The following is a 19486-nucleotide window of genomic DNA, read 5'->3' as shown; positions in this document are numbered from 1 at the left end:
AGCTGTGTGTCCACAAAGCTTCTAGGAGAAGCCTTAATCTGTCACCCCATGGATGACATCACATAAAGCACACCATGCAAGCTTGTCATGTCCACCTTAGGTGTCCCCACCATAGTGGCTAGGGGCCTGGCTGAGCAATGGGTTGAAGGGACTCTCTTCAATGGCAACCCGATACCACAAGGATACGCTAGGGTACACGTGGATAGTGTAATACATGTGTATCATAAAAGTAAGCTGGATTACCCTAAAGAGGTGGGGAAAATGAGGCTCTCAAAAAACATAGGCCATTATGTCCTATGGTGCAAACACGATATAGTGTTTGGCAAAGACAGATATGAGTCTGGGTCTAGCTCAGACCCAACCAGGAGATCTCCACCTCCTCCATCATCACCTCTACAGCCACTAAGAAGATCTCCATCTCCTCTGCCGTCACCTCCATAGCCACCAAGAAGATCTCCAACCTCTTTGCTGCCACCGCTTATCCTGCTTCAGAAGTCGGTAACACCTGCATAATCTCAGAAGTTGATGTCATCTCAGAAATCGACTTCATCACAGCATCGAGCACCATCTAAGAAGCGACATGCAGTGTCTAAGAAGCTGGCATCTCCTCTGCCTTATGATAAAACTGATGAGGAAATCAGAAGGGAAGTGAACGCCAGTGTCACTGCACACCTCAAACGTAATGAGCCTGAGAAGAGTGCTATCGATCCAGCAACGGTTGCCAAGTTCCTTAGGAATTTGGCCAGACCTGTGGACCCACCGCCAAAATCTAACTACACATGTATCATGGGTAAAAAATAGTTGAGGGTGGCATCATGCAAGAAGGTAAAACAACAAAGAACACTAGAACAACAGGAAGAATTAGAAAGGAACTTTCTTCATGATGCCGAAATTACAAAAGAAGCACTTGATAATAAGTCCAACATTGAAAAAGCAAAAACTGGATGGCAATTTAAGCTTGGTGAACCACTGGTCGAGTCCCTGTCAGAGCTAACAACCCAAATACGGAGATTCCATGCATGGTATATGAAAAAGTCGAAAGCCGGTAGAGAAATGTTCACGTTCAAATACAATCATAATGATTTCCTCCACGGGGACGATGAAGTCTGGATTCATTTCGATGAAATGTATCAACTGTAACAGTAAGACACCCTCGACGTTCAACTCATAAGTTTGTGAACTCTGTAAGTGTCTTATATGTATAATTCACAATATATATTCTTGTACCATTAGACTGAATGTCTTACCTTCTTATGTATATAGAATAGAGATACATACATGTGATCAAAAGGGCATCATTGAAGTAGGATTCCTCAACCCAATGAAAATAAACCAGAAAATGGTCGCGACCAAGCCACAGGAAGCCAAGGACTATGCACTTGATTTTATTCTTACCTACCAATTAAAGAGATACATACTTTTACCTTACAACTTTAGGTATGCATTTTCCTTCATGTTTGTTTTACTCTTTTTTAGTATCACGATGTTAGGACTTAGGACTAATTACCTATGGTGACATATGTGCGGTTTTCGCTGGGCCCTCTTTGTCATCCAGGATGACCTTAGCTGTATCGTTGTCCTCGACGCAAGAAGAAATGCAGTAGATGAATACCAATCCGTCGTAGACTTGTTACGAAGGTAAAATAATCATTTCATTAATGTTTTAGTAAACTTTGAATTGATCAATGGACGTCGATAATGGATGTCACTTTCCGTATGTGCTACGTCAAGATGAATGAACGTCACTTTCCGTATCAGAAGGAACAGAAAGTCGTAACCAACTTTCCTTGTAGAATTCGGACCTAGGACAACAATTTATGTGGCTACTATGTATGAGACTTCATGCATGGATTCATCGAAAATAATTATAGTAGCATTACCAATGCTGATGAGGTAAGTGGTTTATATATTGATAATTAATTTTTAGTTCCCAGTTATGTTCAAATAGATTGATTTCTGGTAATTGCAGGAACAGAGCTAGAAATAGGTATCCTCGTGTCGCAGAGAATCATTGCACTTCAGGAACAACTCTGCAGGTTCATCAACGACGAAGTCAATTCAGAGTCCGGCCAGTACCATGTTTTCAAATGCTGCTGTTTGGACGCCGTCCCTTCAACTAGCCCGTGGAGTTCGTAACCTGATTCTTCTCAAAGAAAAAAACGTAGTTTAGGATCATCGGTTAACAAGAAGAATTGAATGACATGTCTTCTTACCCTTTTGTTGCATACTTGTGTTAATTATGAATTTTTTTACAAATTTGTCTTAGTTATGAACTTTAGTGAATAGCATGTGAAAGAATATGGTTATGTATGAATGAATGAGATGAGATGTGAATGAATTGTGTATGTATGTGAGATTATATGTGCATGTGAAACTTGAATGAATGCTTATCTTGTTGTATGTGATATTATTTGTGCTGTTATTGGTAACATCTAGATTTTGTACAGGGGGAGAGGCCATTGGTGTCAGCTTATGACAAAGCTGGCTCTCATAGTCTCTGTATTAGTACCGGCTTGTCGCACAAACTGACACTGATAGTCTAAGTATTAGTGTCAGTTTATTGTTATGGACCGACATTGATACTCATTATCAGTGCCGGTTCATAAACCAACTCTAAAAGTCACGGACTGTCAGTGTCGAGTAATCGGTTTCAGTTTAAAAACCGTTATTAATAGCGTTCTTTAGCCGGCATTAAAACCCTTTCTATAGTAGTGTATTCTGTATTTTAGGCAAAAACAAAGCTCTCTACAATCGTGTGGACTAGAGGAGTAGAGGCAGTACAAGTTGTTCCTGAAGCTAATCATGGCCTGCATGGGCTATCTTTGGTCCCCATCAACATGTAAATTAATATCTCCTTCGATCTTCGATCAGCAGCTAGTCAGCACATCTATCTTTTTAGTTTCCCTTTACCTTGTCAAAACAACTGGTGGTGGTCCGCATCACCAGGCATGATAGGCATGTGTATTTGGATTTATTCGGGTTCGGGAAAATCCGGTTATCATTCAAAATTTGATTCTTTACCTAAATTTTGACTCCACCTATGGGGGCTCAATTCATAGTGGAGCCTGAAAGCTGCAGTGAAGAAAGAAAGCTAAGCGAGTTGAAGCATGCTTGTTGCGGTAGTGGATCAAGTGGAGACTTCAACCTTAACGAGGGTTTTCAACCTTGTCATCTATTGCTTGTCATCATGTTTCCCAATAGTTTCTGACGTGTTTTTGAGTAAATCTTATAAAGCCGCCTTCCTCCTTCGCTCCCGCATTTGCTTATGTCGCCCGCTAATATCGGCGTCAATTGTCAACTCAGATCCATACCAGCCAAATTCTATATTGTAACTTTAAAATGTTGTTTGCTATATATAAACTTTAAATTGGTCACTCCTAGAAGAAAATTGTTGGTAGGCATAAGGCGTTTATTTGAATCTACATGAAAGTATCTTTCCTTTTTTTTAAAAAACAAGTATTTATGGCATGTTCCTTTCACGGACGGATCACAGTAACATCCTTTAAAACAAGTGATGGTATATTTCATTTTCCTGATTATATACTTCAGTAATCGGTAGTCTCTATTTCTTTCATGTAGATTCAATAATAGTCAACCTGGTGCGGTTTGCACCTGGTGGTTGACTTAATCATTAAGTTTTATCCTGCCATTCTACAGTACCATATATAAATCACTACCTAAGAAACTATAAAAAAGATAAGTCATCAGTGACGGTTGCTCAGTACATGTCACTAATATACTATTAGTGAGGGGTTAAATGACGACCTGTTACTAATATGTGGTCCGGGTTAGGACTCAGCCAAGATTCGTCACTAATGAGAGGTTATTAGTGACCGCGAGGGAACAACCTGTCAATAAAGATAGAAGTGACAGGCCACATCAAAACTTGTCACTAATGATGGAGTCATTAGTGACGAGTAGAGAAAGCACACTCATTAGTGACGGGTGATCTCAAAGCTCGTGTGATGGGTTATCTAAAGGTATGTCACTAATGAGTCAATCATTAGTGATAGGTAGAGAGGACACCCTCATAAAGACACCCGTAACTAATAGCTGACTCATCAGTGATGGACCTTTAGGTGATCCGTCACTAATGACTAGTCGGATCTTGAGTCATTGCTGATCGGGTAAAAAATTCATAACTTTTTAATACTAACTCAGATTGAGAAAAACTTTATATGAAAATTGTAGCCCTCGACGAGGTCTACAACTTTGTAGTTGATCACTTTTTTTTATTTGAAGTCATATAGATAAACAAATAAATATATAAAGACTGTCAAAGGAATCACACATAGGGCCACAAACTAAAGTGATGGATCTACTGTAAAACTAGTAGGAATTATTGAAAAAGACACACATATGATCACAAAGTTGAAAAATGCAAATTCAAAGATTTTTATCGTGAGTTTGGTAACTCACATTGATGAAACGTTTGCGCAGCACTAATTTTTAGATGTAGTAATATATCTCCAAAAATTTCCAGGCAAATTGGAGAATGTCAATTTTCGATGAAAAACCTTAGAGGTCCTATTGAGAGTCTTTTGAGCCTTTTTGGTTCAAAAAGGTACATATCTAAAGACCTATATTTTTTTTGATGCGCCTCCTCGTTAACTTCGAAAGTAAAGGTCAAACATCAAAATCAGATTACATATGTAAAAGTTAGCTGTTTTAATGAACACAAAAGCTATAGCTGTTTTAATGAACACTGCACGGGTTGGACACAAACTTCGGATGTAGACAAACTTTATATGAACATTGTAGAACTCGGTAAGATCTATAATTTTGTAGTTGACCAAATTTTCATTTATGATCATTTAGCAAAATTATAACCCTCGATGAAATTTTACAAAATTAGTCATTAGTGACGGGTCATAGTTATGACGTGTTACTAATGATCTTTGGCAAAGAAGGTTAAAAGAATAAAATATTCTGTTTCCATCACAACTACATGATAGCAGATGTGGTAAGTGGCTACATGCTCGAGGAGGAGGTCACAGGTTCAATTTTCATGGAACGTAAACTTGAAAACAATGTGTTGTGATCCATATAGGATGTTGGCTCGGATGATTTTTTTTTTTGATTTTTTTGTGTAAAAAAAATCTAAAAAATATTCATCGATTATGAGTGACGGGCCAAGATTACAACCGGTTACGACCCGTCATTAATGACTGAACATTAATAACAGATTATTACCTGTTACTAATAACCTATCATTAATGACGTGATAAGAGTGATTAGTACAAGACCTGTTACTAATGTTGATTATCATCTGCTACTAATGACTTTTTTTTATCTGCTACTAATGACTTTTTTTTATGTAGTGCATATGTCTAGATATGCATGAGGGAATGAAATGGCACTGGTTTGTGTGCAAGATATGGTGTTGGTGTATCTTGGCAGCAGACAGTCTGGGTGATATGGATGTGATTTGGACTGAAGGGGAGTGCAAGACCACAGAAGAATGTCAAAGGAGCAAACGATGTCCACAGCTGCAGACAGCAGTCAGTGTGTGGGCGCTTGAATTCTGCGGCAAAGGAGAAAATATATATCTTAGATCTGACCTTATACACTACTAGCTACCATCCAAGATTAGTCTTTACGCGCACTCAAGTTGCTCGCACTGCTGCGTGCCAACGACAGCAGCAACGCACCCGAAATATCCATGATAGAACGTGGCGCAATGTTTTGACCAAATGCGATAGGAAAAAATGTTTTGTATGAGACGTTTACTTCTCGAAGTCAACTTGGACTAACTCACTGCAGTTTTAGTTTTTTTTTTCCTGAAGAATTGTTAGTTAACGTAACAGAGAATATTTTGTAATAGCAAAAAACAACAAGACGCTTTGCATATGTACATTTTCCTCTATAGAAACACAGCATCGCTTTTATACAAACTAAGTATGTGAGTCAGAGAAATGTAGATAATTGCACGGTGATATCTATTATTCATGTTTGCATGCATGCTTTGTACGTGTGGTACTTTTTTTCAGGTTCACTTGGTGCTAAGAAGGTTTGAAGTTCCTCCAAAAAAAGGTTTGAAGTTAAAAAGATGATGCTTTCAACTTATATTCGCCCCTATTTCTAAGTTTATCAAATTAAGCTTGTTAGAACTAGTATCTGAAACATGGAAAACGAAAACTGTCTAGTTAATTTCCCCCTTTGCCGATTTTCTTCTCTCTGTCTTAGTAATGGATATTGCCATGTAAATATTTCATCATATATCATTAGTTATCTAATTAAAACTCCGAGCATATATATATATATAGTTAGTACCGTTTCTTGAACTTTCTTGGACTAGTGAGTGTGGTACGGTGTAGCAATCACCTCACTGTTTGACACCATCCCCACCTTCACCTTCATTGATGCTAAAAGAGAATCTCAGAAAACAAGCATCAGCTGATTAGTCATTAGTTTTTGTGTATCGATAAATGCGCGCGCGCACACTCGATCGGATGCCCGCTCCTAACCAAGAAAGGATGGCTTCTGTTCCTCCATCATTTTTTTTGACTTCGCACAATCTACATAACATATAACTTTGCCATGTATTTGAAAAAAAGTACAAGACTACAATTAGCTTTATCATTGTATATATGTTACTAGTCAGTATACTTAAAAAAACCAGAATATCAAAAACAATATTATCTTTTTTTGTCAAATATTTGTGAGCAGAAATGTAATATATTCTTACAAAAACCCTCACTATCTCAGAACGAGTTATCACAGACGGTTATTAGACACTATCACAGATGGGATTCATTTCCGTCTGTACAAAAGTGTCTGTATTTTCGTGCTTGTCACAGACGAGTATTACTCTATTTGTAATATAGGTACACCCAGGCAGGTCTGGTTAACAACTGTCAGTTTCCCAAGTGTCACAGACTGATTTACTGTTGTAACCGTCTGTGTGAATATACTGTGATATACGGGTTTTTTTTGCATAACCATCTGAGTCTCTGAGATGGTTTTAGACAGGGATTGCAGAAATCATCTGTGTCTTTGAAATGGCTTCAGACTGAGATTGTAGAAACCATATGTGTCTAGATTATAGATTGAGATGGAGTTCGTGAGTAACCGTCTATGTCATGTGACATAAACTATCTTTGAGGGCAAATTTCATAGACATGTTACTTTAAGAGCCATCTATGTGTAAATAATTCAAGCATATTGGTTTAAAAACCGTCTGTGTGTCCTTAGACCCCAACTCCAATTTTGCTCCCAGACAGTCTTCTGGACATATTACACTATCAAAACATTATGAACTTTATATATGAATTTAATATAACAGGCACATATGATAATCATAGAGCGTACAATATTAAACATAATTCATTATCAAAGTTACACATATATAACACTCTTCCACACATGTACAGAACTTATTAACAAATCAGTTCCACAATATAGCATACACATCACATACATCACCAATCTGAATGAAACTCCCTTTTTTAATTAGTACTTGAGAAATTAAGAAAAGGGTGAGCCGTCCTCAGATTTTAGCAAGCGTTGCAGTTGGCAGTCTGAAAATCTATCAGTAGGAAAAATATGTAAGGAATTAGCATGTGTAGATGAAGATTGACCTAAAAGTGATGATATACGACCTTTGGATCTTGATGGCTGTTCATTTCAGTGATGCGTTTCATGTGGTGGGCAACGTAGAAGCTACATGTGTTGTCAATGGTTGCTGGTAGCACTGTAAATAATAGAAATATATTTGTGTTAAGTCAGCAGGACACATAGTAACAATAAGAACATATTTAAAAGATTTTACTACACCGAGTATTTGAAGGAATGTCTCAGTTTTGTTGGTCCTTTCGGCTGTGGACCTTGTTTGAGGCGTATGTATGTATCGAAAGATCTACATGCATGCAAGATCAATATAAATTTAAGTGCTACAAGAGGAAAAGAACCTCAAATGAATTGAATAAAGTCTAAGAGAACTCACGTGTCAATAAGATTTTGCAGTGCAGCATAGTTACATAGTTGCGACTTTATGGAATCCATGTACGTACCACACCTTGTAGACATTAGGAATTATGACCACTAAAACCCAATGACTACCTAGATTATAGGGAAACATAAAGTATTTCGTGCCCTTGAAATGCGACATTTGATGTATAAGGTGTTTAGCTACCCCTATCTTATCAACCCTAATGCTTTGTAAGGAGAGAATATTGGGGCCAAGATACGCAACAGGTTGTTTCTTCACCTTTTTTTCTTGTATCATGTGTCTATATATACATAACGAACAAGTTAGATGTCATATATATAGTGGTATGAGTGATTGAAAGATGCATTTGAAAGTTCTTACAATGTGAATGCCCTTAAGAGTGACATGTCCAGTGCATCAAGAGTAAAAAGGTCATATAAATCATTGAAACGATAGGGAAGTAGCCTCCTTTGCCATGATAGAAATGTTTTTTGACAAATTTGATGAAGACTACTGCCCTTCTCCTCTTGCATTGGTCCATATAATATTTATGGAGGGTCGTACATGCAGGACCTGTCGCTGTGAGTCTAGTAGCAGAAAGGATCGGTTCTCCATACTTGAATTTTGGATTTGTACCACGATCCATGACTGGCATATGAGGCTCTTCCTAGGCCACCTCTTTCTGCTTGACATCATGTGGCTATTCCTGGGCCACCTCTTTCTACTGGACATGTTGTGGCTGTTGTTTAGCCACCTCTTGCTGCACAACAGGTTGCACGACATCCTATTGTTGCACTTGTTGTTCCTTGGTCTCCTTCTCAATGCTCTTGGCTTTAGGTTCCTTAGCAGGTTCACAAAAGGCTGCTGGTGCTGAAAATGTTATAGGAGCTAGAGGTGGATGTGTGGGAGCAGTCGATGTTAGGGAAAGAATGCTGAGTGCTGGAGGGTTGAAGGGATCGGTGATGTCCTAAGAGGGGGGGTGGGGTGAATTAGGACACTTAGAACTATTTTGGCTCCAAAAACAACACAAGATAATCTTATATCAATTTCTATCTAAATATACTTTAGATTTATGTAGTGTGTCTACTCTACTGATCAAAGCACTTGCAACCTATCTAAGAAGGTAAATTGAAAGAATGTAAATGCGGAAACATAAATAAGGTAGACAGGGCAAACTCAGCACAAGGATTTTTTTCCTATGGTATCGATGGCATGAATGCTAGCCCTAATCCATGTTAAAGCTCCACAAAGGATATGCTCCTGGTCAGCACCCAGTCACAGCTCTTGAGTCACCAAGTCACAAAGACAAGGCCTCTACCCGGATGAGCCACTATGCCATCAAAGCAAGGTCTCACCACTGGCTTCTCTTCCAGTTCCTTTCCACCACGATCACTTTGGAGCTTGAGCCACCAAGGTAAGGGTCTCCGCGTCCCCGTACAATTGCCTTACCGCCGCTCCACACCAAGTTAGAGGGTCAATAAGCTTGCTGGCGAGTCACTAAGACTCTAAGGTATCGGCATATCACTTGGTACAAGGTTAGATCATTTCTTGATCCACTCTCTAGGTAACAGTCACCTAGCAACACTCTCTCTAGGCTTATAAGCACTAATCACTCTCTAATGGTGTTCTTAATTGCCTTGAATGATCATTTTAAGCACTTTGGTGGTTTGGATGTCTTCTCAGGTGTACATGAACTTCTCTAGACTCCAGAACCTTCAAATGGCCGATGGGTGGGTATTTATAGCCTCAAACTCGCGCACTAGCCGTAACCCAACGGCTCTGAAAAGTTGTTAACATCGGATGATCCCGTGAGAACAATAGTACTAACACGGGATCATCCGGTGAGTACACTCCCACAAACTAGCAGTTGGAACCCCACTCAAACCTCTGTGAACACCGGACACACCGATGTATACTCATCTCCATCACTGGACTATTCGGTGAGTTATCTTGAGCCATTCGAGCCTTTCTTCCTTCTTTGTGTAAATTGCCCCGGTGTATACATTCGGTGCACATCACTTCATCACCGTATTATCTGGTGAGTTGTCTTCAGCCAACTGAGCTAATACAACCCTCTTTGGAAATAATGCTCTAGCGTTACACAGCCTTCATCGCCGGTTCAGCCAACTGAGCCAATGCAACCCTCTCTGGAAATAATGCTCCGGCGTTACACGGCCTTCATCACTGGACCATCCGTTGGGTTGAACTTTTTCTGCTTCTTTACACTATTCATTATCCAGTGTATTGTCCGGTGTTCATTCCATCCACACCGGATCATCCGATGGGTTGAACCTTCAATCTTCAGCGGTTGCATCCTTCTCTGGTAATAATGCTCTGGTGCATTCATCCTTCTCAATACATCTAGTGGGTTGAACCTTCTCTTCTTTTCTTTGAAAATGGTCCGGTGCAACTCCCACTGATCACCGGACTATCCGATGAGGCTTAACCTTCTTTCTTTAGCACAACACCTTCTCTAGAAGAATTGCTACAATGAGCACTCTGCTCAAACAACATACCTTCCGGTGAGGTCTTCAAGCATCTCTCCTATTTAACAAATATACTCCGGTGAGTTCAAACACCCAGAGCACCGGACCATCCGGTGAGACAAATCTTTCTAGGACTTCTCCAATTCAGCCCAACTTTGTCCCGACTGCAGTGGCTTCTTTATGTGTTGCATCCATGAGACCTACTAACATATATTCTTGACAAACATCTTAGTCCTATTGACTACGTTGTCATTAATCACTAAAATCACAATCATGGCCTAATGAGTCCATTTTCGCTACAATCTTCCCCTTTTTGGTGATTGATGACAACACAACCGAAGCAAGTGCCAAATATAAATGATACCAAATGTAAAGATCATAAATGAGCACAGAGTCTTATCACATTTATTGGATGCATGTTCTTACCACTTAGCCCCCCTTTGTTGTGGCTCTCTTTTTCTTCATTGCCACTATCTCCGTTGAACGACATATGCAAGAGCTTCTCTTTTGTTAATCTAGTCGACTAGCATCTTTTCTTCTCTCCCTTTATCAACTTCAGTATTCTTAGTTGTCTTGATTGTTGCTACAATCTCCTTGCATTGCTCATCTTGCTTTGGTAGTCAAACTTCTCCCCCTTTGTTAACAATCTCCCAAAAAGGACTATAAACATATGTTGAACTCAAGGGAAGGACATTAGAGCACATGGGAGAGAGCTGCACAAATCATGATCTGATAAAAGGATACCAATTGTATGGATATCACTAAAAAAGAATGATACCAATTGTAGGTTATGAAAGCACATGGATCATAATTTATGAAACTCACATAACATAGTCTAAACTCCTCCTATATATGTGCATATATATGATGATAATGAAATATATGCACAACTAGACAATATATAAAGATAGGAAGTTTAACCTATATTATGCATGGAGGTAGCTTAAATGAATACAAGATTTGACAATGATACTAATTGAAACATTTAAGCATTACATACCTCCGAGGATATATTGATTGCTCCATGAGACTACAAAAGATGTCACTAGAAATACATGTTAGTCTCAAAATCATAACTATAAGATATACTCCCTCTAAATGTGTGCATACAAGTGTTGAATACTTATGAGATATATATATATGTACTTGTTATCGATAACAATGGGGATTTATCATATAGATTAGATCATGGCACATAAAAGAGACCAAATGTAAAAACTAGTGCCATGAAATGAACCTACAACTAATAAACCATGTAGGTTGCTCATGGGTTAGAGTTAAACACAAACAACCTACCATATGAAAACCTACACTAAACATTGCAATAAATTGAAATAAGCATATACAATCCTAGACAAGGCAAATGAGATACAATAGTTAAAAGAGTTTGTATCTAGCTCCATTACCTCTTTTACCTTTAGAAGGGGATTTGGGTATGCGATGATTATAATCTTCATCAATGCACCCATCTTGTACAATTGCCTTATTTGCTTGAACCTTCACATCATCTTGAGAGCCAAGTCTCCAAATCCCCATAGCCGCTTCTGACTTCGAGTCTTCTTTGAAACCCAAACCAATTAGGGCCCCTTCATATTGGTGATGACTTCCTTGGGTATCTAAATGGGTTGGTTCCACCTCCGATCCTTTCTCCCAATCATGTGTGCAACTACCTTTACATTGTCCTTCTTCTTGAGCTTGTAGTGGTTGCTCTTGGTCTTAATCTTGTAGTTGGGCTTGGTGTAGAGGTTGAATGTCTTGTTGGAGAGGTTTGTCATCTTCTTCTTCTCCTTGATCTCCTTCTTAGCTTACTTGTATTGGAAGGACTTGTGACCTTTTTGATGACATTTCAAGCATGTCACGGTGGACCCTTTCGTAAGCTTCTTCACCATAGTTACACGATTATCTTGAGGTGGTTGGACATGATTCTTGACTTTTAGTTTTGCCAAGTCCTTCTTGAGCTTATCCACATCTTGCTTAAGCTCATCATTCTCTTGTGCAATGAGGTTGTTAGATGATTCTACAATAACATGACCCTTATTTAGCAAATTGAATTTTCACAATAATTGTTCATAATTAAAAATAAAGGTAGAATGAATATCATTAAGTGCATTGGAGTATAGTTCGGAGACTTCGGTCACCCAGAGTATCCGGGCCAACCCGAAAACTCCGGGTTAAAGCATTAAACCCATCCTGAGAGCCCAGCTCAGAGCTCTATCTGGATACTCCAGGCTGCTGTCCAGAATCCGGACCATCTCAGAGACTCCGGGTTCAGACAAAAACAACACTTTCTCGGTGTCCGTGGATTATTGTGTCTCTCAATTTTTTGTTCTAAAAGGTTACATAGCACTGAGACGCTGTAAAACTATTAATATGTGTCCCTCTTGATAGAACAGCATTCCTAAATTTAAATTAAAAAATAAAGCGAATTAAAACCTATTGGGTAACTACATGCCGCTTCTCTTTTCTTTTGTGGGACGTCATCATCGTTTAACTTCTCCATCAGGACTAAAACCTGTTCATAACCTCACTAAACATGTTAGTCTCTTAATCGTTTGTCATCAATTAGACAAAACCCACATAGGGGGCCTAGATGCATTTTCAATCTCCCCCTTTTTTGTGATTGATGACAATACGATTAAAGCTTACAAAAGATAATTGAATTAAAGATTTTTGAATTCTAAGATATATGGTGAGCTCCCCCTAAATGTGTGCATTGATTGAAATTTGAATTTTAAATAAAATGCACATATTTAAAGAAATTTTTTGCGAGAGCTCCCCTATATCTTAGCATTCATAGGGTGCAAAAGAGTGAACATGATAAGCATTGATGCATATGATAGTATATATCACAAAAAAGAAAGAGAGAAATAAACATTACATTAAGCGTCTCATAGCATCACACTAACACAAATAAAGACTTACAAATTTTAAAAGTCAACTACTAGCACACCAACACATAGTTTATCACAAATTATTACATAGGTCTAACATGTCCAATGGAGACGATAAAAATTCGAAAACATAAAAGAGAGGACACGCTGCCCAAAACCCGGAGACTCCGGGTCAACCCGGATACTCCGGGTTGGAGTAGAATAGAACAACAGAACAAATTAATCCTATATTTGACGACTTTAGATTTAGGTTAGATTAGATCTGATATACTCTCTGTAATAGTTTTAGCTACATTACTTGTACTCGAGATCATCAATATATGGCAGCAACACCCCCACGGGACGTAGGGTATTACTCCAATTGGAGGCTCAAAGCTGTATACATTGATTGTCTCGTACCCAGTCAATTTACGGACACATTGTCAGGAACTAATCTTGACAGTTGGCGCGCCAGGTAGGGACCTTCTTCTATTTTGCAGGATTAATCATGTCTCGGGCTCACGTTTATGTCGGATTCTCCGACGACTTCTATGATCACTTCGAGTCGACGGCTGACAGCTTCGAGTCCCCTCTCATCGATTTAGAGATCATCTTTGGAACTATGGCTTTCCGTTGGGACGGCCAAGGTGGACTAATCCACACCGGTACCCTCGAATCTAGACCAGTGGTTGCGTACCGTGAGGTGAGACATCTCGAGTGGAATCATGTGGAGCCTAATGTTCTCCACTTCATGGACACCGACAACGATGAGGGTGGCGATGGTGATTCTAACGCTATCCAGAGCAGCCGAATAGATCAATTCGTATATATGGCTAGAAGCAACGACCCCTCATCGGCTGACCTAATGGCGATAGATCCAAAGACCATGGTCGAACACAGCACGAAAATTCCCAAAGGTCTGGCGACAACTGTCGCCACCAACGGTATCGGCGCCGAGTTACCACCAGAAACATCCGTAGCTGGAGCCTTACATGCACTTGACAAGCCCCTTCACCGATGGACCACGGGAGGGCAGAAACCTCCTGGCCTCTCCCGGCGACTTCCGGTGGGTGCGCCTTTGCCCGTGATGACTCACGGCTCAAGGGAGAATCTCCCTCCGAACAGTCACCATGAAGTTTCATCGGCTCGACCACCACTGAGCCTTGGTAATGACATATTCAGTACTCCGGACGCTAACATACAAGGAGCGCATTTGATCCTCCGATCCCTTCTAGAGTTAGATCCGGCAAATCCGCTAACCCCTATGATCAGTCAAGTCAAGACCCTACTCGATGCAGCTCAGATCCAAGACGCACGAGCAAATAATCCCAGCGATTCCAGGCCCCCAGTCGGTATGGTCCCAGCTCGAGGAGCCATGGGTGGGAACACTCTTGAGTAGGGAAATCTCAGACAGGAAGCTCAGGTGGTTGAGCCTGAACACGACAATGTGGGACAAACTGTAGCTGCCTGTCCATAGGTGCGGAAATTAGGAAGACCTGAGGAATCGTATTCCTCACAATCAGCATGATCTACGGATGGTGATCGAAAACCACCTAAAGAACATCGTGAAGATGATCGCCGCTACTATGACCGTGGATCTACAGGACGAGATGGTCGACATGACTCCCCTGCTCGAAGAGGTAGGCGTGACAGTGCCCCACCACCTCCTCTTGATGTGTTTGACGGGGTTGCGAGGCTTTCTTGCATGAACTTTGGTCAATTCAGTGGCCCGAGAAGTTCAAAGCGGGCCTGATCCAGAAATATGATGGGAAAATCAATCCCAATGAATTGTTGCAAATCTACACCTCTATTATTTGAGTAGCCGGTGGTGACAATCGAGTAATGACCAATTACCTATTAACTGCCCTTGATGGACTTGCAAGGTCCTGTTTGGTAAACTTGCCGCCCAACTCGATTAGTTCGTGGGCAGAACTTAAGGCTTAGTTCATAGCCAATTTCTAAGGCACATTCGAGTGTCCAGGAACAGAGAACGACCTCCACCAGCTACACCAAGGTGACAATGAATCTCTTCGAGATTTTATCCGCCGTTTCATCAACAAGCATAACACGATCGCAGGAATCTCCAATGAGTCGGTAATCATCGTCTTCAAACAAGGTGTTCATGACACAGATTTACATGGAAAGATGGCTACTTGGAAGATCTGTACGGTCAAAGGACTTTTTGAGTTAGCCGACAAGTGTGCAAAACGAGCAGAAGCACAGGTGCGCGCTAAAAACCTTCAATCTAGCAAGGACAAACCCGAGTCCTTGAAGAGCGGAGGTAAGAAGACCAAACCCGGTGACAAGCGTAAGGGTCCCGATACGACTATAGCCCGAGTTGACAGGAGCAAATCGCACAACACTAGGGACAACAAAGGCCTCAGTCGAGGTGGTGGAAAGTGGTGTCCCATCCATCAGAGCAACCAACACGACATCGACAAATGCTATGTGTTCAAGAAGAAGCTTGATAAAAAGATCAAGGCGAACATTGAGCGTGGCAATAAGTAGGCTAAGTCAAATGTTGAGGGTAACGAGCCCCATTTCCATGAGGTAGACCACAGCTTGGAGCACATCTTCAGAGGATGCGCCACGTACGAGTCCAAAAGACAGTACAAGGAGGTCGAGCGAGAAGTCAACTTGGCCCTAACTGGGCCCACTTGATATCTCAGGTGGTTAGAACAGTCGATCACCTTTGATCAAACTGATCATTCGTTTGTGATATCACATCCTGGTCAATACCCGATCATGGTTCAGCCGACCATACTCAACATCAAAGTTTCTAAAACTCTAGTCAATGGTGGTAGTTCACTCAACCCTATTTTCTCCAAAGCCTTAGACAAGATGGGATTTCAGAGATCAGAGCTTAAAACAGGAGTCGATCCTTTCCACGGCATAACTCCCAACTCATCGACCATGCCTCTCGTCCAGATCGAGCTACCGGTCACGTTTGGCACACCCGACAATTTCCGCACAGAAAAGCTAACCTTTGATATCGCGGACTTTGAGATGGCGTACAATGTGATTCTAGGCCACCCAATGCTGGGCAAGTTCATGGCGATGGTTCACTATGCCTACCAATCGCTCAAGATCCCAGGTCCTAAGGGGCCCATTATAGTTAAAGGGGATCAGTGTGCGCCGGTCAATTACGACAAGCAAATCCTGGATATGGTCGAACACTTCAGTCGAGTGGCAATCATTCCCAAGGACGCAAATTCTAAGCGTCAAAGGCACAAAGGTGTCATTAAAGCCAAAGACTCCAGGCTCGTAAGTCTTGCTAGCACTTGAGTCCGACGATGCCAAAGGTAAGATCAACAACGATGTAAACAACAAGAAGACCGGTGGTTGCGTCAAGGCAGTACCCCTCAACCCGTCTAAACCATCCAAGACGGTTAAGATTAGGGCCAATCTTGACCCCAAATAGGAACTTGAGCTCATCACCTTCCTCCAGGCAAACCAAGACGTGTTCGCATGGCAACCGTCCGATATGCCTGGGGTCCCCAGGGAGGTGATTGAGCATCGACTAGCTGTTAAACCCGGCGCCAAACCTTTGGTGCAGAAGCAACAAAGATTTACGAAAGATAGGAAGCAGGCCATCCAGGAGGAGGCCAATAAGCTCCTAAAGGCGGGCTTCATTCGAGAAGTGCGTCATCTTACATGGCTCGCGAATCCCATCCTCGTCAAGAAGGTTAATGGCAGATGGAGAATGTACATCGACTTCACTGACCTCAGTAAAGCTTGCCCCAAGGATCCTTTTCCTCTCCTATGCATCGACCAGATTGTCAACTCTATGGCAGTTTACGAATTGCTATATTTTCTAGATGCCTATTCAGGGTATTACCAAATTAGCATGGGATTAGAAGATGAGGAGAAAACAGCTTTTACTACTCCCTTTGGTGTATTTTGCTATGTAAAGATGCCTTTCGGTTTAAAAAATGATGGTGCTACGTATCAAAGGTGTATTCAAAATTGTCTACAACCCAAATTGAGCGCAAGGTAGAAGCATATGTCGATGATGTCGTAGTCAAATTAAAAACCAGGAATGCATTAGTTGACGATCTCATGGAAACATTCGACAACCTCAGGAAGTATCGCATGATGCTCAACTCCGAAAAGTGCACGCTTGGTGTACTGTCCGGCAAGCTTTTCGGCTTCCTGGTGTCAAATTGTGGCACTGAGGTCAACCCGTGCAAAATTGAGGCTCTCAACCAGATGTGGTCACCTCGAATGTTGAAGGAGGTTCAGAAACTGACATGTTGCATCACTGCTCTTAGTCGATTCATTTCCAGGATGGGCGAGCGAGAATTGCCTTTCTTCAAGTTGTTGAAGAAACAAGATCGATTCGAGTAGACAGAAAAAACGGAATGTGTCTTCCAAGACTTAAAAATATACTTATCTTCTCATTAATTCTTATACCGTCTAATAAGAAAGAGGAGCTCTTTTTTATATTACAGCTACTCTATAAGTCATAAGCACGCTACTGGCTGTCGAACAGGAATATCCTGAGAAACGGGAATGATACTATGACTGTAGTGTAAAATTTGACCTGCTATCGAAATTTTCAACTGGCTCCTCCAGCACTGGTTCAGCATATATACCTCCTTTGATGATCGTAAGTGGGAATGCTGCTCCTCCGATGTACTAGCTATGGTGGTCCTTGTGTATGCCTGTACGTGTGCGAAAAGGAAGAGAAGGTGTTTCATTTGGCATTTGAAAGCTGGAGGCCGGCGAGCTGCCCCAGCCGACCGTGTCAACAGCTCGACGGGACACGTCTGGCCGGTAGCGGGGTCACGCGCGACACCGCCGTCTTTTCATCGTGATCTTTACCGGCCGGCCAGGTGGCCCGGTCGACGACGACGCGCCAAAGGGTGTCGTCTCGATCTGCCAACTAGCTTCTCTGGTCGATCTCCGTGAGGTTGACAAGTTAGCAAATTAGACGGTGCCTGTAGCCGTATAGGACAGGAGCTTAAGTGATGTAATGAGTCGAAGTATCTCCCCTGGTAAGTCCATGCATGCATGGTCAATATAATGTCAAAAAAAAGTGCATAACTAGCTAAATGGAACAGCTCACCGAAAAACTATTCCTAACTTTGCTCTGGTAATAGTTGGTGGGAGCTCTTGCTGGTTTCAGAGCGTTTGTGAAAACAAATTATTATAGGCGGTTGTTTACGACAACCGTCTATGATAATCAGATAATTTTAAGAGATAGACCATATAAGAAGTCGTCTGTAAAAATAATTATTTTCACATGAGGCTTCTTACATGGGCCGTCTGTAGTAATAGGTACAAGCGGGTGATATAAGAAGTTGCCTATGGTAATGGTTATTTTTAGAGGCGGCTAATTATATGGCTCGCCTGTAGAAATTATTTTCAGATCTAGTTCACATGAGGAACCACTTCTGGTAATAGGATGATTACTATAGACGGTCACATAATTAGCCGCTTATTAAAATGTATTTTCAGAGGCAGTTTCTTATATGATCCGTCTCTAATAATCTTTTTATAAAATAGTATCTATCCGTGAGCTCCATTCAAACCGAGCTTGCTCTGTCCGAACAGAGCAGCTCAACGATGGCCAGAAGATTTGAAAATAAAGGGGATGTTTTGATTTTGAATTTCATGGAGGAACTGGCTATCGAAGGTAAGAGTATCAGTTTAGATCTAGATTTAAGGTTTAATTAGGGTTTAGATGTGATCTAGATATGCATATGGTTCTATCCATTTAGATCATCGAATTAGCTAAAATTTGTGACCAATATTGATTCAATTATGTAGATTCACATGATTCTAGCATTATATTTAAAAAATATAGTTTTAATTTGATGTTTTTTAGCCTTATGAGGTTTTATCATGAATGAGGATTTTTTGGATATATCTAGATCTAGATCTAGATATAGAGGGAGACAGAATAATGAATTCACATTGTTTTGAGCCATAAATTTGCACTAATATAGATTTAATTGCATAGACATATTATAATCATAACAAACTCAAATTTTTCCTTTAAAAAACTTTTTATTATAATTTTCTTATTTATTAATTTATGGATCTAATTTTGTGGTTAAAGTTACAGATGGATAGAGCATGGATGAACGATGCACCAAAATATGGAGAAATATAAATTAATGGACTCTATACTTTTATTGAAACTGCTAAGAAGGATGCTTTGATTAAGAAGACAAAAGAAATACATTGTCCATGCT

This window comes from Phragmites australis, chromosome 14 (assembly GCF_958298935.1).
Source record: "Phragmites australis chromosome 14, lpPhrAust1.1, whole genome shotgun sequence".
NCBI classification, from domain to species: domain Eukaryota; kingdom Viridiplantae; phylum Streptophyta; class Magnoliopsida; order Poales; family Poaceae; genus Phragmites; species Phragmites australis.
The sequence above is the reverse complement of the archived record's forward strand: the minus strand, read 5'-3'. Positions refer to the sequence as shown.